Consider the following 25,079-nt stretch of genomic DNA (forward strand, 5'->3'; position numbering starts at 1 on the left):
CCAGACAGGCCCCCATTGAGACTCTTGCTTCTCGCCCCAAGAAAAAGTATAATGTTTTGCCGCCGTACCTCAACTCGGTGTTTCGCAGGATAAAATACACTGTACGAAGGATCAGGTCTCTCATGCGGCATTTTACGGCTAAGACGGATCGCCTTTGCTCTTGCACCCTCTGAGTATTTGGTACCCTTCATAATGCAGTTGGCCTTTGTTGCACGACAGTTGCAGCAGTAAGTCCTGATCTCGAAAATGAACAAAGAGGCTATTATAGCTCTGGGGGGAGCCCCCAGTTTTGGAAGGGGGCCAGCGCCTGGTTCGCTCTTTCCACTGTAAAGAAGCATGAAGGTTTCTTCGGAGCTAAAATGCTGGTCAGCCATTCCTCCAGGAACAGCTCCATCGAAGGGCCTTCACCTTTCTCAGGAAATCCAATAAAGCGAAGATTGTTACGCAGGAGCGCCCTTCAGCGTCCTCAGCCTGTAAATCCATTCGTACCAGTTTCTGCTACCTGCTGACCACCGTGTCCTTGAGCGCGTGCATCTCTGTTTGTAGTGTACCCACATTCTTCTCAGTGATTGTCACGTAGTCTGTGGTCTTCCGCAGAACTCATCAAAGCATGTTCAAGTCTATAGCCACAGACTCAAACTTGGTGCTTAATTCATCCCTCGTGGCATGGATAGCCATTAGGACCTCCTCAATGGAGGTCGATCAGTACTCTGCGCTGCTGGCTCCCGGTCCCTAGGTAGCATTGACGGTAACTCGCCATAATATCGAAATAAATATATAGAATGGACATAATATCGAAGTAAAAATATAGAATGGACAAAATATCGAATGGACACAATATAGTAGTTAAAAATATCAAATTGAAGGTAAGTAATATTGATTGTCAAAATATAGAAGTCAAAATATTGAAGAATATAATATAGGCATTAAAATATATCGAATTTTTAATAATATCAAATTTTTTAAAGTATTTTGTATGTTAGTATATGAGTGAAAAGTGTATATCATTTTTGTAATGTATGTTTAATGTATAAGTAATTAATTTTATGTTATTTATTTTTTGCGTAATTTAATTCTGTAGCGGGTTGTGGGTTTATAGGAGAATAGGGTGGGAAGTAATTTAATTAGATTAAATTAAATATTAATTTTTAGAAATTATTGATTATTTTAATTTTAATATTGCTTTTTAGTTTTGTAGCGGGTAGTTGGTTTATAGGGGAATAGGGTGGGAAGTAATTTAATTGTAAATAATTAAATATTTATATTTATTGATTGGTATTCATTTTGAACTTATTGTTAATTGGTAATTCATTTTTATTAATTGATAATTATGTTTATTGTATTAATTTATTTTCCATAGCAGGTTGTGGGTTTTTAGGGGGATAGGGTGGGAAGTAATTTAGTTGTAATCAATTACATATTAAAAACACTTTTTGTGTATTGATAATTCATTTACTGTTAATTAATTATTATTTGGTATTAATTTTTATTATTATCCAAACCTTTCCCTACTGTTGCACTCTCTGGAGTGGGAATAGTAATTTTTACCCTCCCGCTATCCAACGCCTTCCCTACTGTTGCACTCACTGGAGTGGGAATAATAATTTTTACCCCTACGCTGTCCAACGCTTTCCCTACTGTTGCACTCACTGGAGTGGGAATAGTAATTTCTATCCCTACGCTATCCAGCGCTTTCCCTACTGTTGCACTCTCTGGAGTGGGAATAGTAATTTTGACCCTCCCGCTAACCAATGCTTTCCCTACTGTTGCACTCACTGGAGTGGGAAGAGTAATTTTTACCCCTACGCTATCCAACACTTTCCCTACTGTTGCACTCTCTGGAGTGGGAATAGTATTTTTTACCCCTACGCTATCCAACGCTTTCCCTACTGTTGCACTCTCTGGAGTGGGAATAGTAATTGTTACCCCTACGCTATCAAACACTTTCCCTACTGTTGCACTCTCTGGAGTGGGAATAGTAATTTTTACCCATACGCCATCCAACGCTTTCCCTACTGTTGCACTCTCTGGAGTGGGAATAGTAATTTTTACCCCTAAGCTATCCAACGCTTTCCAACGCTTTCCCTACTGTTGCACTCTCTGGAGTGGGAATAGTAATGTTTACCCCTACGCTATCCAACGCTTTCCCTACGGTTGCACTCTCTGGAGTGGGAATAGTAATTCTTACCCTCCCGCTATCCAATGCTTTCCCTACTGTTGCACTCACTGGAGTGATAATAGTAAATTTTACCCTCTCGCTATCCTGCGGTAAAAATATTGTATATTTTTTATTAATATTACGTCAATATATATATATATATATATATGTATTAAAAAAATGTTTATGTTTATTTTTTTAACTTAACAATAATTATTTAATAATTTTAAGTTTAATTAAGTATTTTTAAGTATGTTTTAGTTAATTATATTTATTATTTCATTATTTTAAATTACTTTTAAGACATTTAATAAAATTCAATATTTTGACTAACTATATTTTTTACAACTATATTTTTGATTCAATATTTTTGTACTTACCTGTTTGCAGATAGGAATTCGATATTTTTGCATTCTATATTTTGTCCACTATATTTTAGTAGGTCGATATTTTGGCATTCTATATTTTGTCAGTGATCCTAATACGTGGCGCAGGCCGCAAACTGTTGGACAAATATGACTACTGTCACAAATTACCACTAGCAGGGGATGGTTATCCCAAACTTTATGTTCCATACACATGTAGGGTGTCAGTATTGGGTGTAGAATGTATATGGCCACAATTCTTCCCCCTTCCACAGTGAGGCCGTCAGCAGTGTCAGCAGGTATATATGCCCAATTCCTTGGCAGAGTCCAGGAGCAGCCGGCTCCACACCTCAACGGATCGCTGCGGTGAAACAAGGAGCAAGACTCTCCTCCCTAGTTGGGGAGCCACCGTCAAAATATGCTGCCCAACGTCTCACCCGCTATCAGGCCCGTGGCTTGGGCCGTAGGAGAAGGTTGCAGGTCTCGGATGTCGCGGCCCAGTGCAGATCGTCCCAGAGTGTTCTGCAAGGCCGGGCTAGAGCGCAGCAGCCCAGTCCTCCACCAGCACGAGTTGAAGCTTCAGATAATCGCTGCAGTAGGTAGGGCATCAGGCGCGAGGAGAACGCACCTCCTAGGTGCCCACGCGCAGCGCTCTTCAGCCCATAACAAAGCAGCCAGGGGAGGAAAGCCTCCTGATGCTTCAGCGGTCGCGGCAAGCCGGGACCATGCAATTTACCTTCTGCGCCATACTCTGCCGACTTCCATAAATAGAAGCCCTCCAACGGCACCCAGCAGTCTGTGATGATGGGCCTCAGGCCCACATCGTATAAATAATGGACACGGACACCATGAGGGTTAGTGTGATAACTGGGCCCCAAGCACGTGCACCCGGGCCCCTTTTATTAGCTGGGTCACGTCACTCGTGATGCCGGTGGGTGTGGGGTGTGTGTGCCCACTCCCATAGGGGGAGTGGTTATTAAGCCAGTGCCTGGCAAGACAATAATAATAATAATCCACATTTGTAAAGCGCACAATCACCCGTAAGGGTCTCTAGGCGCTGGGGGCCGTCGGGAAGATTAAGCAAGCTATTGCCCAGAGTCACATGGTGCTGGGCTAACCTGCCGCCGGAGCCGGGGATCAAACCCTGATCCCCAGATTCCAGCGTCAGTCGCCCTGGCCGCGGCGCCACACCTCTAGAACGTGTCTCGCAGGACACTACATTCCTCTCCACCTTTATTAAAGAATGAACAAAATGATGGTCCCCCTTGTGGGGACAAAGCAATTAACTAAGACACCACATAGTCCATCAGTCTTCCGAGACAGGTGGCAGGAAGACGCCAGACGTGTGCTGATGACTCTGTCTGCAGCAGGACTTTCCCGGTTGGCACTCGTAATTTAACCTGAACAGTTCAGGACACGACCGCTGGCTTGGAGATGTCCACTGCATGGCGACAGTTCACTTGGGTTGCCATGTCTTGCATGACTTCTCTTTTGTTGACGTCGGTGATGGTCTGTGGTGGATTTAAACAGTTCTTTCAAGAGGATGCGTCATGAGCATGGACGGAGTTCATGGTGACGGTTCGTGGAGGTGTTGCCTAATTACTTGTCTCTGTGGACTCCTTTGGCTGTACCACTGAGCCGCCGGTGGGGCAAAGTCTCTTTTTCACTCTCCCGCCTGGAGAGGCCCATTACCGGGGTAGCTGCGGGACTGCAGGAAGGCTACGCTGGGGCCACTTGTGTGCTGACTGGAGCAGCTGCAGGACCACCTAGGAGCCGTTTCTTGGTCGCACGCACAACCCTCTTGGGTGGAGGTGTCTTGGCTGATGCTTGCTCTCGCTACCGCGGTTCAGGGGTGTGCCCGGTTCACAAGACGCCTCTGGTCTCTTCTCTCGGCTGGTGTGGCAGCAGCAGGTGACTCCGGTCCATAGATACTCTGGGAGTGGTGCTTGACGCATGTGGTGATGGCTGGCGTGATGGCGGTTGCCAGCCATGTGGTTACTCAGGATGACAGGTGGTGGTGACGTGCTGGGAGAGTTGGATGTCAGGAGGGACTTGGTAGCCCTGTGCCTCCGCCTTGTTGAGGTTGAGCTTCAGTGACGGCGTGACACGTAGTGTGTGGATCCTCTCTTGCCTGGCTTGGGATCACTGGCGACTCCGTCTTGAGGCGGTGTGAGGAAAGACACTTGATACCAAACTTCACCCATGGCATCTGCAGTCAGGAGCAGGGATGCCTTTTGACTTGGACTGCTGACACTCTGGGGTGGACGATCATCTGGGTTCGCGTTGGGACGATACACGGTTTGCGTTTGCTGTGACTTGTGTTCGGCTCTCCCGTGAGGCTGTATCCAGGGACGCCGGTTGACACTCACCTGGGGAAACTTTGGGATGATACTCGGTCTGCGCTTGCTGCGGCTTACTCTTGGTTCTTCCTTGAGCCTACGTCCAGGGACGCCGATTGACGCTCATCTGGGGAAGTGGTGGGATGAGACTCGGTTCTCACTTGCTGCCGCTTTTGTGTAGTTCTCCCTTGGTGCTGTCGCCAGGGCCGTCGGTCCGCCTTGGTGTCTGTCCGGTGTCTTTGGAAGTGTTCTTGGGTTGTGTTGGTACGAGTCCTTGGGCTTCTCCTCTTGTTATCTTTGACGCACCTGCGGGTGTCCAGCACTTCTGAGTAACACGATTTCGACTCTTCTTCTTCTTCTGGGGCAGTGACATGCCACATGTTCTAATGAGGCCAACGGGCCTAATAACTTCGATGATCATGAGACCATTCAGGCGAACCTTCAGTCGCTCTTCTCTGCTGCATGGCAGGCAGCCACTCGTCTTGGATGCTCCTTCTTCAGGGAGTAGCTTCCACGGGTAGTGGTGAGCTGGGGTGGCGGCTGGCCACTTGTGGTGTACGATTCTCCTCTTGTCAGCCTTAGATCAGCGATGACTTCTGCATGAGGCGGTGTGAGGGAGGACACAGTGACGCGTTCGGCCCCTGACGGGCTCTGTTGCTGCTGTGGAGATCTCTGGCATCTCCCTGCTGTCTCCAGCAGTGCTTCTTCGTGGAAATGTCTCTGTCTTCTGGGCACTTTCTTGTGCATCAGGTTCACTGGCGCTGCCTCCTGCGCGCTTCTGACGTGTGTAGCATCCTGCTACAATAATCACAGACGCTGTAAAGTGCTATCACTGGAGCTTTATTAATATACATCTACCATCGACCCAGTCCCTACTCTGACTGCCTTTTCCTGTCCTGTCCCCTCCTCTTCCCCTCTGCCCACCTAACTCCGCCCACCCCAGCTACTGGACTGCTAACTTCGTTACATCTCCCCCTTTCTTAATAAAGTAACAAATGAAAGAAATAGAGATTAGTCCATCTCTGCAATCAGTCTCTTGGGAGGCCGCACGTGACGGCGGGGTCTCGCTGGTATGGACACGACATCTTCAGGTGAGGGTTCTTCTGTAGGTGAAGGTCCGGTGTCGGGTGCGACAGTCTCAGGGTTGTCCCTGCTTTCAGGTGAGGGGACCACAGGTGTGCTTTCATGGATCTCGGGAGAGCACTTCTTGAAATGAAAAGCGTTGCGGGTGACTCTTCGTGTCTCTGATTCTGCCGTCACCATGGTGCCCTTTTGTTGAGTAATTGTTAGGGGCTCATCTTTAAAACGACAATCAGTCTTTTGGCGTTGTTCCTGCTTGACAACGACTCTGTCGCCTTCTTTCAGGGATGGGGACCGGGCCCTTCGCTTGCGGTCCGCATACTCTTTCATCTTGTCCTTGCGGTGTCGATCGGTTATGGCCATGTCTCTGTGTTGTTGATCCGACGGAGGTTTTCTCAAGGCTCCGTCCCACGTGGGGATCCGATTCCTCATTGTCCTTCCAAGCATGAGAGTCGCAGGGCATTGGCCCGTCGTAGAGTGGGGAGTGGTCCTGTAGGCACTAAGGACCTCGTTCAGTGCTGATTGAAGATCTTTCTTTTCGGCTGTGGCTTGCTGGAAAGTTCTCTTAATGGTGGACATGAATCTTTCTACAGTGCCGTTGGCCTGAGGCCAGAGTGGCGTGACTTTGCGATGTTGAAAGTCCATGTGTTTCGCGAAGTCGCTGAACTCATGACTATTGAATGGGGGCCCGTTGTCCGTCTTGATGACCCTGGGGACACCCCAAGTCGCGAAGACCTCTTCAAGCACCTTGAGGGTGCAGGCTGCACTGGTGGATGATATGAACTGGGCCACTGGGAACCTGGAGTATTCATCCAGGATGACGACTACATACTTCCCTGATTGCAGGGGGCCATAAAAGTCCATGGCAACTTCTTGCCATACCCCATCAGGCAATGGGGTCATCTGTAGGGGTGCAGGTGGATTACTGTGGCTGGTCAGTTGACATGGGTGGCAGTCTTTCAATGTGTCCTCGACCATCTGGTCGAGGGCTGGGAACCAGACACGTTCTCTCAGTGCTCTTTTGGTGGAGACGACTCCTCGATGGCCTTCGTGGGCCAAATCGATTACTCCTTGTCTCAATGTCGCTGGTATAACTAGTCTGTGATCTCTGAGGAGGAGGTCATCACCGGTTACAGAGAGTTCGTCGGAGACATGCCGGAAGGCTTGGAGTTCTTTCTTGACAGCAGGGCTTTCCTCTTCCTCCTGCGGGTGGTATCTCCATCTGTTGGTTCGAGTGCGCTTTATCACTGTTTGTAGGATGCTGTCTTGGTTGGTCGCGTCCCGAATGGCGTGCATGGGGATGGCTGGTGGACGAGCATGATTGGTCACGAAGTGAATGTATTCTTCCGCAATGGAAGGTGCAGTTTCTGATGAGTCTCGGGGGTGGCGAGACATATAATCAGCTGGATTTTCATCCTTCCCCGGTTTATGAATAATCGAGAACGTGTACTCTTGCAGCCGCAAGCCCCATCTCTCGATCCTGGGGGGCATCTTGCACTTGGGATTGCCATAGATTGTGACAAGTGCCTGATGGTCAGTTATGAGCGTGAAGTGTTTTCCGTAGATGAAGATGTGGAAGTGTTTGCACGCCCATACGACGGCCAGGCTCTCCTTCTCCGGTTGGGAGTATCGTTTCTCCGGGTCTGTTAGGCTCCGACTGGCATAGGCGATGATCCTCCTCTGATCCGACTCATGGTCGTATTGTGCCAGGATGGCCCCTAAGCCTACGGGGCTTGCGTCCACAGTGATTTCCATTTCCTCTTGGGATTGAAGTAGGAGAGGCACTTGGCTGATTCCACGGCGTGTTTGATGTCCTTGAAGGCACGCTCACACTCCGGGGTCCACACAAATTGCGCGCCAGCTTTTGTGAGTAGCCTCAGAGGGTGACTAACGGTGGCGTAGTCACGAGTGTAGCGGGCGCAGTAGCTGGCCATCCCAAGAAAGGAACGCAAGTCGTTGACGTCTGCCGGACTCTTGGTGTTGTTGAGCGTGGCGATTTTGTCCGGGTCCGGTTTCATGCCACTCGCAGAGAAGATGTGTCCGAAAAATTTCAGGGTCGACTGATGAAATTCACATTTGTCCTTGTTGAGGGTCAACCCAGCTTCCATCAGAGCGAGGCAGACACGATCGAGGGCGGTGTCATGCTCCTGCGTGTCCGACCCGTAGACCAAGATATCATCGCTGTAATTAAGGGCGTTAGGGATGTGGTGGATGACAAGACGTATGGCCTCCTGGAAGATCTCGGCGGCTGATGAGACGCCAAAGCTGAGACGTTTGTAACGGAAAAGGCCAAGATGGGTGGCAAACGTCGTGATGGGGCGAGAGCTGTCATCTAGCTCGAGCTGATGGTAGCCCTTGTTCAGGTCCAGTTTAGAGAACACGGTTGCCCCGTTGAGGGCCGTGATCATGTCGCTCAGGAGAGGGCCTGGGTGTCTCTCCCTCTCAATGGCTGTGTTCGGCAGACGCATGTCCACACAGAGACGGACTTTGGTCTGGGATCCTTTCTTGGGGACGATGACCACCAGGGACACCCATGGAGTGGGGCCCGCAGTGCGCTCAATGATGTCGGCGTCCAAAAGTTCCTGCAGTTCACATTCAACCGCGGATTGCAAGTGAAATGGCACTCTTCGCGGGTGTTGAGCCACCGGTTTGATTTGCTCGTTGATATGCAGGTGTATTTGACGGCCCTTCAGCTTTCCCAAACCTCGGAAAAGGGAAGGGAACTTTCCGGCGCAGTCCGAGATGTCATTGACGTTGAAGAGAATGTGCACCAACTGAAGACGTTCCGCCGTGGGGAGGCTCAGCAGACAGTCAGCCTCAGGTCCTTTAATTACGTGGATAACTGCTGGGATGGAGAGCTTGCCATGCGTGAGGGTGGTGTCAAACTTGCCCAAGCATTGGAGAGGTTTCTTCGCCATCCAGGTGTAGACGCGGACAGGCGCGAAATGTAAACGTGGTTTGGGGTCCATACGGTCGTGTTCGGCAACAGATATGTAGTTGAGCGATGCTCCGCTGTCCATCATGAACTTGGCGGCATGGTTGCCCACTTTGATGTCGAGGCGTGGATAACGTTTGAACTGATCATGGTCAGCAAAGTTGACATATTCGGTGGTGTAGGATGAGTGCCTGGATGAGGACGATCTTGAGTCTCTTGAGGGGGAACGACGGTCCCATCGGGAGCGCCGAGAGTCGTGACTGGAGTGTGAGGACGTGAGAGATCTAGGAGGCTCTTCTTGAACTGCTCTGATGTGATGACGCTTGGCCTCCGAGCGTGAGGGCCGCTGCGACCCGTCCTGTCTGTCACCAACGTTGCGTTTTTCTTTGTGGTAATCCCCACACATGGCCTCAAAGTGGTTGGACCGTCCACATTTTCTGCACCGTTGGCCCATGGCAGGGCAGGAGTCGATGTGAGGGTAGTCGTATCCGCACCTGAAACATCGTCTCGTGCGTTCAGGTCGGCGATCTCTCCTTCCGGATTCTTTCCTTCTGTAGTCCGGGCGCCGCCTGGGCGAATACTTGGAGCGCCGCGATCTGTCTCGCGGGTGACGTCTTCCACTGTCGCGCCGATCCTGTTGTCCCTGCCGTCTCTCAGTGATGCGGTTGGCGTGTTCATGGCTGGTGCTGGGTCCTGTTTCAATTTCCGCCGCGTTTTCTTCGGCTTGGTCGTACAGTCGGGAGTTTTCTTCGATCTCTGCCAGTTCCTGTGGTTTCCTCAGCAGTCGCCGTCTCAGCGACTCCGAGTGACACCCCGTGATTTTTGAGATTTGATGGCTGCATCCGGCGAGAAGTTAGTAAAGTCACAATGTTGGGACTGCCGCCGCAGCCGATGTATGAAAGAACTCAGTGGTTCTTCCTTTCCTTGGCGCTGCTGGTGGAACTTGTGTCTCTCATAGTCGACGTTTCTCTTATGCAGAAAACGGTTATTTAGAACAGTTCTTATTTTATCATAGGTGTCACCATCTGTGGCTGGGATCTCTCGTACAATCTTGCTTATTTCACGCCCCCCTAGATTGCGAAGGGCTATGATCTTGTCTTTGTCAGGTTCAATTTTGGACCCTTCAATATAGTCCTCGAAGTCCTCTAGCCATTCTTGCCATTTTTGTCCCATGCTGCTTCCTGTTGTGACTGACAGTGGCTCCGGGGCTCGCAGGTGGGTGCCTCCCTTGACGTCCTTCTGCTCGGGATTCTGCGCGGGAGGGTTGGACATCTTGGCGATGAGTTTTGGCGCCCACGTCCGCTTCTTGCGTCAGCGACTGGTGTGCGTTTCCAAGGTTTGTTCTCTTGTGGCTAGCAATGCTTGTTTGTGTTCCAATGCTTGTTCCTTTGTCAATACTTGTTTTCTCTGTCTCTTTTCTTGATGCCTGACTTTAAAATGGCCGCCTTAATTTTGCCCAGCGAGGATGTCCCAGAAGTCGCCTGACTCAAAGATGGCCGCCGCTATGGGAATCTCGTGTCCCACGAGATCTCATTCAAGCCTCCATTCTCCACTCGGCACTCACCGGCAGCCGGTTTCTTCAGGCAGCTCACCCTCCGCACCTCTCCAGACGCTCCTTGGACACCGGAGCAGTCAGATGCGATCCAGGCGAACTCCCGCTTCACTGCGTGGCCTGCAGGCGATGTCTCACGCATCGGGGGTGAGCTTTTCTTCCATTTTGGCACGCACAGCGCTCGTCCAGCACCGCTTGGCAGGCGGTCTCCGTGGGGCGCCGTCCTCCACGCTGGGGTACTTTCTCGTCTCTCTTGGGGTCTGGCAGAGTCAGGGTAGGCTCCTGGCTTCTGCCCTTGCAGCACTGGCTGGTCACTGCGCGCCTCCTGCGCAAGTCGCGTTTTAGCGCGAAAGGGTCTCCTTGGTCAGCGTCTCCTTCTCCTCGAGGTCGCCTGGGGACAGGGCTCTTTTCGTGAGGTTCTGTGGGTAGGGTTCAAGCGGATCCCACCCTCGTCGCCAGCTGTAGCATCCTGCTACAATAATCACAGACGCTGCAAAGTGCTATCACTGGAGCTTTATTACTATACATCTACCATCGACCCAGTCCCTACTCTGACTGCCTTTTCCTGTCCTGTCCCCTCCTCTTCCCCTCTGCCCACCTAACTCCGCCCACCCCAGCTACTGGACTGCTAACTTCGTTACAACGTGGTGCCCTCCGTCTTCTTCTGGCACTTAGGGTGCCTGTTTGGAGAGGGTGGTGCGATGTTCTAGCTTGCGGTGGCGAAAGATAGCCACTGGGGTTTGCATTTTCTGTGCACGGTTTTTTGTATCTCGTGTGAGGCTGGCTGCCTTTGTAAGCTTTGCTGCTCTTGGCCACTTATCTTGTTTCTGGACTTGCACCGTTTTTGGGCTTCTGGCTTGCAGTGGCGCAGCTTCTTCGCTTGTAGTAGCACCGGACACTTATTGGGGATTACTCGCCATTTGCACAGTCGTTGCAGACTTTATGTGGGGATAGCTGCATTCTCAGGGTTTGCTGCGTGGCTTTGCAGCTTGGGCTCTGTGATGCTCCTGTGGTCACTCTCTATTAAAAAGACAGAGCAGTACTTTGTGTCTGTGCATCTGTTTGCGAGCTTGGCTAGGGTGGTTGCAAGAGGGAGCAAAGTGTCTTGCGGCTTTCACCAGAGGGTGCTCTGTGCACTTGCACCGGTTCGGGCTATTCACTTTGTCTTGCGGGTGAATCAACTAGCAGCTTTCCCGGTGTGGCGGGTGTTTCCATTCTTCGGTGTGCTGTGCGTTGCACTAGTATATCCAGCTGGATGTCAGTCATTGACCCCTCTACTTTCCTCTGTGTAGGACAGAGGCTTAGGGTTCGCACCTTGCCTTGCAGCGTTGTTACACGCAGTAACCTCTTCTCATTGGTGGTTACTGACCCTCCACGAACCACTGGTTCTTTTCCTCCCAACGCCTGCTCCCTTGTCACTGAGGAACTCTCTTTGTGGGCTAACTGGGAGGGCCTCTGTGGGTGGCGCGATGTCTTCCAACGCTGCTGCTGAGGTCGGCGCTGGGTCTATATCCCGAGTCTGTGGCAGCTGATGTGTTCTCAGCTCACTGTGGACTGCGCTTTAATAGATACGAGGCTCCTAGCTGGTGGGAATGCTTTCCCTCTTCTCGTGGTACTGCACGGTGCAAATGAGGAGATCCAGGCAGGTCGCTTCTCATTTGCGCTTCTTGTTGCCATGTACTGTACACTGTCAAAACCAATAGTCCCCCTGTGGGTGCAGTGGGGTAGAATCTAGTTGAGTGCTGTACTGTATTCACTGTCTCCTCGTCGCAGGTGGCCACTCACACCCGGTGTTGCTCCCTTCTTTGGTGTGTGTGGGTGTAATGTTGCTATATGGCCACTAGATGGCAGGGTAGCACATACTTTAAACCACCGTCAGCTTCGTGCTGTGACTCGGCGGTTTTCTTCCTGCTCTGGGGGTTCGGGCTGTTTTTTAGCTACAAGGATGTCCTCTGGTGTCTAACTCCCCGGGACTCTCGCGAGGGCATCGGCAGTCGCAGCCAGGTAGGCGCTATCGGAAGACTCAGTTTGGGCTATGGTGAGTTATTTTACTTTTTATTTTGGTCCGGGCCATGCTGGGGGCACAATGCGAAGTTCAGTGTGCTGGCAAGGGGTGAAGATGCTGCGGCGGCCAGCCGTTCCTGATTGATGTCTTCCACCCTTGGCAGGACCCCGCTTCTCACTCTGGGCTGCTGGGGGACTCGAGCTGGCGCTGCCGTCTGCTTGCTCCGTTGTGTGGAGCAGAGTTCCTTTTCTTTTCTGCGGGTGGGCTCCACTAGTGCATTGCAACTGAGAGAGCGCCAAACAAGAAGTAAAATTTGTAGGGGTGTGTCATATGTACAAGTAGTTAAAACCCGCATATATAGAGGATATATTAATCGTGTTCAAATGCAATGTAGGGCTGAGAAATAATGTACTTGGTATTAGAATTACACGGAGAAGCTAATGTTAAGAGTTGGAAATCAATAATGCCGTTTTAACATCGAGATGTCGTTTGATGTGAAGTTTTTCATTAATAAGAAATGCGTTTTAATAGATCATCATGTGACTGTAGATCTGCTTTATTAATATTCATAAGTTGTGCCTTTTAACCGTGATAAAATTGCTTGAGAGAGAAAAATGTATTTTGCTTTAAAGGTGGAGGCTTAAAGAACGAAAGATATTGTCCATGTTAGAATGTTGGGCACCCAAACGTGCAGAGGCCCAGTTCATGAAAATCGTGTAGGCCTGAACGAAGATGCCTTGCTTAGCATTAAATCGTAGAAATGTTTTTGGAGAGAGCTGCCTTTAGCTAAAGTCAATTGCAACATTAAGAAATCGTGAGCCGATTCACATGTATTCTTTTGCAGGTGTAGGACCAAGTAGATAGTGGAATAGAAGGGCCCATTGTGTATGAGTGTTAGGATGCTAGGCTCAGACATGGAGGAGTAGCCGAGGAATTTAAAGAAGCAACTTGAAGCGAAGGAGAGCCTTGGACCCAAGGACGTTTTAACGGACAAGGATGGAGAGGTGCCATATTGGAAAATTCTGAAAACCAACACCTTCGAGAGGGGCGTACCTGAAGGCGTGTCGTCCGCATTGTGGGGTTTTGTATTAGGGACAGCACCCCGAGGGAGAAGGCAGAGTAGATGAGCAGAGGAGCAAGAGGGAGCAGTTGACTAGGCAGAGAGCTTAGCTATGACTGAGGAGTATTTAGACTAGAAAGAAAGAAAGTGAGTGAACTTCTTTGGAAGTCGCCACTGCTGACACCTTTATTAGATTGGGCTATTGTTGAGTAGGGATGTCACTTAGTATAGTGTAGGGACAGATTAACCTGAATTTATACCTTTTATCGATGCATACTAAAACTCAGGTTATAGCAATTCTTGTTAGCCTGATGATTCTTGAATTGATTCTTGTATTGTTTCTGAGCCGTCTGAGACTCTTCCGTAGGATTATGTTTGTATTAGTGCCTGTTTATCTTCTAAACCTTTTGCTGAGGTGTTTATACATCCAGTTGTTTTTGGCTTTGTAATAAATCTTCAAACTTAGTCCTTAGTCTGTGGTTCTTTGGGGGAAACAGTGGGAATCGTTGGAATTGACTGACAATTAGTAGATAGATTCCCTAATTCATTCTATGACAGGTAAAAAGGTCCAGTCGACCTGAGACGGGATTCTGGAGAATGGTATGCAGACTCTAGAAGGACAATCCCACCCTTCCAGTTGGTAGCAGAGTAGGATAGTTTATCTTCTGGAATGAGGGCAATCTAGAGTAGGTTGAGATTACCCCGAGGCCCATAGAGATCCAATGATGAACATCCAGAGAGTCACGGACGGCGGATGGCGTTCCTTGGAAACTGACGGAGAGTGACGGTGCGGCAGAAAGCAGCAGCTCGTAAGAGAGTGAGTATGAAAAGGGTCATGCGTTGCTAGATTGCGGTGGTATGTTTGTATTGTTGAGTTGTATTGTCTTGCAGAGTTGAGTGCCTGTAGTGTGAAAGGAGATCAGGTTGTGAGCGCGCGCAACCAGTGAAAATCTTAGACTCAAGGGGAGTTTAAGTGGTTCGGGTGTATCGAACACCCATAGTAATTGTCGACCATTGATAATTGATACCATTGATCGCCCGCAGGACCGAGATAGGGGGAACGAATGTGTGAGTGCGTGGGTAACGGACGCTGGTCGGAAGTTGCCTTGTGCTTGTAACCTATCAGTTGAGGCGATTGTCCGGTCATTACGTGGACAGACATTTGCCAGTTCGGTGACAATTACAGTCAGACTGTGGACGTAGAGTCAAGGAGGTGGTTGCTTGGTCGGAAGTGATCATTTCCAGTGTATGATTGGGACGCATGCGTGACCGGGAGACGAGCTGAGAGAGGAGGGGAACTGCTGCGAAACGGAGGCGAGTGACGTCAGAAGGAGCCGCGCTGGGATAGGTCGGTTAGTGAGGAGCCACGCTGGGATAGGGCGGTTAGTGTGGAGCCGCGCTGGGATTGGTGGATTGTCATCGGGAAGTAAAAGAGCGCTGTAAACAAAGAACGTGTGGTTTTCATCATGAAATGTTTAAAAGTGTTGCGAAATTGTTTCAAAGGTGAAAAGAAGTTAGAACCTCGGGGTGGGGAAGAGGTTCCACCCGAGGATACCCCAGCCCATTATATGGCTACGAATGTTGGGTTGCATACCGTATTGTGGCTTGAGAATTGGTGTAAAATGACTGACGGAAGTGAGGAATTGACTTTTCCTAGATACGGAACATTTAGATTGGAGGTGCTGTATCAGTTAAAAGCGACAATGGCTTCTCTGCGGCCTTTGCCCAGACCAACACAGTTTGAAGCACTAAATGCGTGGATCAGGGCAGCCTATGAAAAGAACAGAGTTAGGAGACAAGAAAGAGTGAAAAGATCAGTTAGGGCAGTTCAAGATGCGAGATGGGATGCATTAGCCAAGAGGTGGTGAGTGCAGACCATCGAAGGGGACAGGTTGTACCCGTTGTTGGTCAATACAAGGGAGGCGCAGAGAAGGGGTACTGAGGATGAAGATAGTGAGACAGACGACAGCCTGATAGAGAGACTGTTGTCGGAAAGACCACCTCCATATAATCCCAAGATGGAGGAAAGGCCAGCACCAGCAATGGGGAGGGAAGCCTCTGCCTTGGACGGTGGCGTCCCAATGGAGAGCGGCTTGGGCCCCTTAGTGGACAGTTTGGCCTTGGTGGAGGGAGAAAGGGCACCTCAACCTTCTCCAAGGACGAGAGTAGTGGGAAGATTTACGGTGCAAAATGTACAAAACGAAGAGGGTGTCGATTCTCAGAGACTGCCAGACGCTCTTACGGTACCTGTTACCATAGGTCCCATAGTATCAGTGTACAATCCAGAACAGACACAAAGCGAGGGTCCGCCACAATTAGAGAGAATGGGAAGTGTCAGTGAAGGAAGGAGTAATGTGGCGGACGGATGGAGCAAATTGCCAAGGCCTGTAGAAAGGAGCACCCCTTTGGCAGCATCGGCAGACTCATCTGGAGAGCAGGGGGGTCTGAGAGGACTGATGGACTTGAGAGGACCACGACCAAGGTCACTTAGGGAATTAAGGCCTGATTTGAGAACTTGGGAAACGATTGCGGATACCAAGAGCATCAGGTCGAGGGAGGATATTGACCATGAAAACCAAGGAAATAGGGGGGTGTCACACTGCACGCCTAGTGGAAGCAGGCAGGAATGGGATCGCGGAAGTGTGGAAAGTAGGGGGGCGTCCCACCACGCGCCTAACGATAATAGACAGGAGTGGGACCGCGAAAGTTGGGAAAACCGAAGGGTTCCCCCTAACACACCTGAAGAAGACAGACGGGTGAGTCAGGACAGTGGCGGGAGGGACTCTAATGGAACTTCTAGCCAAGGTACATTGAGGGCGGCGATAAAGGCAAGAAGGATTGATGTGTTGAGACTTAAATCAGAAGTGGAGGAAATAGTGGAAGGCACATTGCCACTAGAGAAAATCGAACTCTATGAACCAGATGAACTGTTGTTTGTGGCGAAAGATGTTACTCGAAGGGCTAGGACAGCTCATGAGAAATTGTCTGAATTAGCAAATAAGTATGCTGTGGATTTGACAAGGACAAAAGCATTACAGGGTGGCCATAGGTTACAGTACTCGGACCAAGATCTAGAAGAGAAGAGGGTGATTGGATTAAAAACCCACATCAAGGAATTGGTTGTGGGACTCCGAACCTGGGTCCAATTGGACAAATGGGAGGAAAGGTGGTCAAAGAAAAAGAGTGTTAGGCGAAGCGCTATTGAGACATCTCCGGGAGGAGGGTTGATGCACGTGGAGGCGTACGTCTTGCGGGAGTTGGCTCACGGGGGGATATGTACATGTACCCTGGAGTAGGGGAGATTTGGCTGCTTTTACGAACTCGTTTCCAAAGTTGCGCGAGAGTCCAGTGGAATGGTACAAACAGGTAGAGAGGTTTGTTAAGATCTCAAAGGTACTGTGGATTGATCTAAACACACTGTTTGACATTGTGGTTCCAGGAGACCTGTGGATAGCATGCAAGGTCAGTGTTGAATGGCCCACAGTGGAGCCATACCGAGATGCTGCCACGAATGGACCCTCACCCAGGGTGATGGTAAAGAATGAGCAGGCGATCACGTGGTTGAAGACTAAGGTACCACCACAGGACATTGACTGGGTGAAGATAGATCGGACTAGGCAGGAACCGAAGGAGACAGTTCACGAGTATTATGAGAGATTATTGCAGATTTTTAAGCAGTACAGTGGATTGGATGTGATGGATCCAAAGGACATGGGACAGTTGTGTCTAAGTTTGTTCTGGGTCTGAGACCTGATATCTGTCTCATGATACAGCAACATTTAATTTGTTGGCAGACCAAGCCTCTGGACGAGATCCTGAGGTACGCGAGGTATTGCAGTGATGAGATAGACTCTAAGACAAAGAAGCTTAAGGATAAACTGATGTTAGTCCAGATGCAATCGGGAGGGCAAGGTCAGTCAGGAAGTGGAACATTAGGGAGAAAATCGGGGGGACAAAAAAGGGACAACGAGGACGGCCCAAGACCCAGGATAGATCTGGCGACTCTGAAAAAGATGACCAAGTGTCACCAGTGTCATGAGGTCGGACATTGGAGACGCGAGTGCCCCCATAATCCAGAGAATCAGACCAGGAAGAGGGAGAACAGGAAATAGAGCAAGGAGGTCCGAGAAGGTCCAGGAGGGTGAGAGTACCTTGTCGAAGATATGCCACTCCGGAGTGGACCTACCCTGTGACAGATGCCCAGTGTACTGAGATCAGGGAGGGTGAGGGCTGTGACAGTGACCAGTACGAATCCCAATGTTAAGTTGGATGTGGTGCTGTTGGTACCAGGACTTGAGATCGAAGGCGTACCGACACTCACCATTCCTAATCCCCCTTACCTAAGCAAGATACGTGATTTAATCCTGAATAGACTGATTTTTCCTACATTTGGTCCAGAGATACCATCTCATGAATCGATTGTGCTTCGCATGGAACTTCTGGAATACGTGCTAAGTGTAGTTGGAGCAAGTATTATCATTGATTACTAAAGACTTTTGTAAATAGCTGTTGAACTAACCTAGAGCCGAGTGGAAGAAGAAGAAATTTAGGGACTTTCCACAGAGGTCGGAGAAGGGTTAGGGTTGTCTGTTGTTGATGCGAGTGAAGATCTAAAAGGGGGATTTCTGCTTTCAGAGGTGTGGTTCGAGAGACTCAAATAACCAAGAAAGAGACTTTGGGTTGTTGCTGAGAACGAACTACATTGTTCTGAGACCATGGAGGCTGGAAACCCGACTCGTAGGGCTACGTGCATTGTAGGCACCCTTATAGGAGGAGTGATATTCTTTATTTTCTTAGTAGTTATAGTTTCCTATGTAGTACCACACGAGCAGGCAGTGGAGGTTCAGGGAACACCGACACCTACCACTCCTAGCAAGAAAGAGGTCAAACTAGGAGCAGAGAAGGCTTTGCTAGAAGAGAGTCGTAGGTTACATGCAGATCTGTCTAAAGGCAATTTTAAGCAGAATGCGTATGCAAAGTTGTTGTATGAATACATTGATGCGATGGATGCGAAAGACTGCTATGTGTGTATGCAATTGCCGGCTTCAGTAGATGAGGGTATTAGATACCATCACCTTCCATTGACATATGGAATTTCATGTAGCTTGCTGCTTAGCATATTTTATGGGCGAAACCATTTTAATTCAAATCTGTTTTATTTATTTGAACACACCGTTAAGCCTACAACCTCGAGCCGAGGCCGGCCGCGTAAGTGATAACTCTCGTGTTGTAGTGCCAGCATGAATGGGGTAGGGGTTTCGACACAGCGCCTTGCCTACAACCCTCCAAGGAGGGCCGGCCGCGTGGCTTAAGGGGGCATAGCACAGAAAATTGTCACACGTGAGAGAGTATCCGCTTTTGGGAGGAAGGTGTAGGGCGTGAAATTAGCCCAGCTGTCGTAAACTGCCCAACCAGGCACAACTGTCTCGTAGAGAGACGTGGGCCAGAGCGGCAAGTGGGAGAGGAGGAAGTAGGAAGGACGAAGAAGCCTGAGGGTAGGCAGAGAAGAAGAGAGGGTGATGGATACGCGCAGCCTGGCGACAAGTGAAGTGAAGGGAGCCATGTGTGGTAGCATTGGGATCATCTATAAGGTGCATGGTGGTCAAGGACACAGCCTGGCCGGGTCTGCAGGAACAATGGCATCCTCGAAGAGGTGTAGCGCACGGAGTCTAGGGGGCATATGTCGCGCGTATTCTATAGAGCAGAGGTGGCGCACTAAGGGTTCCCAAACCGCCTTGAATCGTGCGTCTCACGCCTGCAACCTTGCTGTGAGTAGCTCCATCGCCAGGACCTGCCAAAGGCGCACAAACCAGGAGGCTATGGGTGGCGCCTCTGATCGCTTCCAGTATAGGGCAATGAGCTGTTTAGCTGCACCCAGCATTTGGAGCGTAAGGATCCAATCGCTGCGGATAAGTGCCTTGAGCGCAGTAGGATAGATGCCGAGGAGGATAGTGCTCACTTCCTCAGGCAGGGGAAACCCCAGCACCCCTTTGATGTGGCTAAGTACCTCCTTCCAGAAAACAGTCAGGGTCGGACACGTCCACCATATATGCACAAAGTCACCAGTCGCAGAGTCACATTTCCAGCACATCCGCAAAGTGGCGGGAAACATTTTGCTAAGGCGCAGGGGGGTGTAGTACCATTGCGTGAGCAGTTTGTAGGCGTTTTCCCTCTGCGGGATGCTGCGGTACACCTTGGGTATATCCCTCCACAGTCTCTTCCACTGAGGGGGGTCGATGTCGGTTCCCGTCGCCGATTGCCATTGTCTCTGATAGGGATGCGCAGGCGCCGACGTGGGGTGCTGCAGTATGTGGTATATTTGCGAAGTTAGCCTCCTCAACCCCCCAAGGGAGCGTGCTAACTTCTCAAAGGGTGTAAATGCCCGGGTGGCGCTTGATACATGTCATCGCTCGAGGTCCAGTGGCGCAGCTGGGCATGCTGTAAGCTAGCCGTCGTAGGCACCCTAAATTCCTCCCTGCAGTCATTCCAAGTCTTGGGTAAGCCCCCAAGAAAAAGGTCTCCAACTACTCTACAGTCCCCTTGTGTCCATTTGTCAAACGCCCGAGATTGATGTGCCGGGGGAAACTACGGGTTCCCCGCTATCGGGGTGTGTGGGGATGGAAACGTGGTAAGACCTCTAGACACGGCTATGCTATCCCAGATGTCTAGAACCGTTCTTGTGGGGACCGCGAGGTATGCACTTCTGGAGCGTGCCGCCCGCGGTAGCCAGGGCAAATCCCATATGGTACGTCCCGTGACCGCTCGGTCCATATGGAACCAGTGTTTGTCGCTTTCACGTGCTCCCCACTCTACCACGAAGCGGAGATGTGCGGCCCAATAATAGTGCACCAAGTTGGGACACGCCAGACCACCTCTGTCCCTCGGTTCCATGAGAACCTTCTGCGAAAATCAGGGGCGAAACCATTTGTGAGTATTTCTTTTCGAATTATGATGTTGTGATTCCAGAAGTCCCTGCTTATAAACACCTGAATAAGTTCGATTATTATAAGTCAGAGGACAGACTTGGATATTTCTTTATTCCAACACAAGAGTTAGACACCTCATATGCCCACCGACACAATTTGACATGTTTGCTATCAGAGACAGAGAAAAAGTTCATAGAGCAAGTAGAGGACAGGTACAAGAAGCAAAAACAGTTGCGAGATTCAGGGCAAGGTAAGGTTGATTGGACGGATGAGGAGAAGCAGCACAGGTCAAGAGGGAGTTATGGTCCAATAGCTCTAGATGAAGTGCAGAAAGGGAAGTTGTGCATTCACAGACCACAGACGTATTATGAAAATGTGTATGTGGGTGATACTACTTGTGAATACACTTTCACATTGGAGTATTACACGAAGGATTTCTTGCAGAGCGTGGTGCAGGTGATTCCTACAGTTTATTTTGTCTGCGGAAGGAATGCGTATGTAAGATTACCGGAGAAGTGGTATAGAACGTGTTATCTAGCGATTATTTTTCCAAAGATTTACCATACTGAGGATTTTGCTCTCTTGGAGGGAGGATGTCAGACGAGGGTAAAGCGAGGTGAAAGTGCTGGTGCAATAGTTGGAGACGTGTTTGGAGCAGTGATACTCATGTTGGGAGTGATACTGAATGACGTGAAGATACGGCGGTTGGCAACTGTGGTGGATGAACTGTCAATGAGCACAGCTAAGTCATTGGTGTTGGTTGAGGGTGAGATGTTGTCGATAAGGACTATGGTTTTACAGAACCGTCTTGCAGTAGACGTCCTTCTAGCAAAAGAGGGAGGAGTCTGTAAACTTTTGAAGGTACAGGAATGTTGCACGTATATTCCAGACGATTTCAAGAATCTGGAGAAATATATAAGTAACATTACTGCCATTCATTATGAAATTGAGGATTTAACGCAAGAGAACGTGTGGGAGAAGGTTGGCAAGGGAGTTCGACATGTCGGAAACTGGTTTGCAAATCTGGGAAGGAGTTTCCTTGGGTTTGTACTGAAACCCCTCATCATAGTTGTGGCATGTGTGATTGGGTTGTGGGGTTTGGTAAGAGTGTACAAGTGGTATAGGTCAAAGAGATTGGAAAGATCGATGAGAGTACAGGAACAAAGAATGGAGAGGCTGCAGGACAGTCAATATCGAAGCTTGAGAGCGTTGGAGATGCTCAAGCGGGGGAAAATGGCTACAGGCTCTGTTTAACTCGGTTCTTACCCTCAGGGATGGTATGATGATGGTGATGACACAGGTCATCAAAGGGGGGAACTGAGAGAGCGCCAAACAAGAAGTAAAATTTGTAGGGGTGTGTCATATGTACAAGTAGTTAACACCCGCATATATAGAGGATTTATTAATCGTGTTCAAATGCAATGTAGGGCTGAGAAATAATGTACTTGGTATTAGAATTACACGGAGAAGCTAATGTTAAGAGTTGGAAATCAATAATGCTGTTTTAACATCGAGATGTCGTTTGATGTGAAGTTTTTCATTAATAAGAAATGCGTTTTAATAGATCATCATGTGACTGTAGATCTGCTTTATTAAGATTCTTAAGTTGTGCCTTTTAACTGTGATAAAATTGCTTGAGATAGAAAAATTTATTTTGCGTTAAAGGTGGAGGCTTAAAGAACGAAAGATATTGTCCATGTTAGAATGTTGGGCACCCAAACGTGCAGAGGCCCAGTTCATGAAAATCGTGTAGGCCTGAACGAAGATGCCTTGCTTAGCATTAAATCATAGAAATGTTTTTGGAGAGAGCTGCCTTTTGCAACATTAAGAAATCGTGAGCCGATTCACATGTATTCCTTTGCAGGTGCAGGACCAAGTAGATAGTGGAATAGAAGGGCCCATTGTGTATGAGTGTTAGGATGCTAGGCTCAGACATGGAGGAGTAGCCGAGGAATTTAAAGAAGCAACTTGAAGCGAAGGAGAGCCTTGGACCCAAGGACGTTTTAACGGACAAGGATGGAGAGGTGCCATAATGGAAAATTCTGAAAACCAACACCTTCGAGAGGGGCGTACCCGAAGGCGTGTTGTCCGCATTGTGGGGTTTTGTATTAGGGACAGCACCCCGAGGGAGAAGGCAGAGTAGATGAGCAGAGGAGCGAGAGGGAGCAGTTGACTAGGCAGAGAGCTTAGCTATGACTGAGGAGTATTTAGACTAGAAAGAAAGAAAGTGAGTGAACTTCTTTGGAAGTCGCCACTGCTGACACCTTTATTAGATTGGGCTATTGTTGAGTAGGGATGTCACTTAGTGACAGGTAAAAAGGTCCAGTCGACCTGAGACGGGATTCTGGAGAATGGTATGCAGACTCTCCTCTCCTTCGTTGCTCTCCCCACCTGCCACAGCCTTTCAATACATGCGCTGCGCGAGGCGGGGGAGGGTCGGCGCTATATTGCTGGTGGGCTCCGCTTGAACTCTTGGGTGTCCAGAAGCTTCCCCTCACGCTGCGGGCGCTCCTTTTGAGGTTCACCCCGCCGCCGCAGCCTCATTCACATACGCTGCGTGGCGGGGGACACTGCAGGCAGGCCGCGGGTGGGCTCCGCTGGCCTTGCTTCGCTATGTTCACTTTCTTGGCGGCGCTACCTGGCGGGCCGCCATTTTCTTTGCTGTGACCGAAGCGGGTGGGCTCCGCTTTCGGTTTCTGTCTGCCGCTTTGCGCAGAGGCTCACCTTCGGCCACCGGGCCACTGTTGCCACGCGGGTGGGCTCCGCTCGGTCTCCTCACGGTGGGGGTCAGGCTGTCGCGACCGATCCGGGTGGGCTCCGGTCAGTCCGCTTTTCAACCCACGCAGGGGGCGGCTCACGCTGGGCATGGAAGGTGTGGGGGTGCCTTTTGCGTGGGCAGTATTCTCTCCCCCTTTTCATGGGCTGTAGCACGCCGGGGTACAGCCCCCTCGTCGCCAGTGTGAGGATGGGCCTCAGGCCCACATCATATAAATAATGGACACGGACACCATGAGGGTTAGTGTGATAACTGGACCCCGATCACGTGCACCCGGGCCCCTTTTATTAGCCGGGTCACGTCAGTCGTGACGCCGGTGGTGGATGGGTGTGGGGTGTGTGTGCCCACTCCCATAGGGGGAGTGGTTATTAGGCCAGTGCCTGGCAAGACACTAGAACGTGTCTCGCAGGACACTACACAGTCCACTTCTGGGCACTCAGCAGCAGCCCGGGCCGAGGCTCAAGCATGCCAGCTTCCACGACGGATCAATCCCCAGGCCGCCGGGTCACACAAGATGGCCGGTAGGTTCCAGTCGCCACAGTGGGAGACTCTCCGCAGTCACAGGCAGATCAGGTCAGTGCTCCAGCAACTGATAACCGGGCAGGGACAGGGGAGATTCGTAGAATGCAGGTTGTTATGGTCCGTCTACCACCATCAGGATGTTTACATGAAGCAGAGATAGCGAGAGCTCTCGAAGAGTGCGACTGCTCTGCCATCTTGCTTGGCCATGCACCCACGGGGGCTGTATTATAGATTCGCTGTGAAAAAGTGGCCATCTGACATGCATGTTTCTCCCATTAAAGTTTTTGTTCAAAAACGAGCTCACAACGAGTACCTCATTGGCAGTTAATTATTCCTGTGAATCGCACTTGCACATTAGTTATTGAATATTATGTTAATGGAAACAACTTCTGTTTTGTTTTATTAAGGCAGAAAGTTTTGAAAATACGTTTTTCAATGGATTAGAATGTTTTCTATGTAACAGTTTGGAGTCTATTTTCATTGTTTATACGGAGATGTGTCAGATGATGAATTAAAAACACTATGGTAGTGCATTCACGTTACTCGTGAGGAATGAGCGGATGCTCGGAAACGTGTAGAGTTACATTGCAACAAATCTATCCCGCTTAAAGAATTTTTAGGCCACGATGTGTTGTTTCATTGATCTGGAAAACGATGCTGTTTGGATACGTAGGGGCTCGTGACCCCGCCACGGCCCGCCATTGTCAAGCGGCTCGGGTTTCTGCACGATATATATATCCACGAAATCCTGGCTCACCTCTTCATCCGGTAACACAAACACAGGTACAGACCACCAATGTGCAAATTCAGGTAAAGTGCTTTATTGCCATTTCAGTCATCTCAGCATGATGTGTTTTGGCTGTGTTACCACAGTCTTGATCACATGACACTCCAGAACCAGAATAGGCTTTTTATAGTATTTCTCTTGACACACATAGGTTACGTCAAACATGGCTACTAATAGAGCTAAAAACATACTTTGATGTTCTACGATGAAAACGGGTTCCCTCTTTTGTGTGTAATGTATTAAAACTCACAGTATAAATACAATAATATAACAAACGGGAACAGGTCAAATAGAGTAAAAATATCATAAATGCAACATATGCTGACTGATATAAAACCAAGTGGTTAAAACTCTGCTTCAAGAGCAAAAAGGGAACCATAGCTCAACAAAAAGCCCATGTCCAAATGTAATCTCAAATGCCTAGATGTATATATACATACACATTTGAATGTTGTTCATTTGACATCTTTGAAAGCCTTTCTGTTAGAGAGCATTGCATTAAAAAAAAAACAAGCCTTATTCTGAAGAGAGAGTCTTTGATGTGTTCCATTTTAAAAAATGAAATCCCTATCCA

This window comes from Lissotriton helveticus, chromosome 5_1, assembly GCF_964261635.1.
Source record: "Lissotriton helveticus chromosome 5_1, aLisHel1.1, whole genome shotgun sequence".
Taxonomy (NCBI): Eukaryota; Metazoa; Chordata; class Amphibia; order Caudata; family Salamandridae; genus Lissotriton; species Lissotriton helveticus.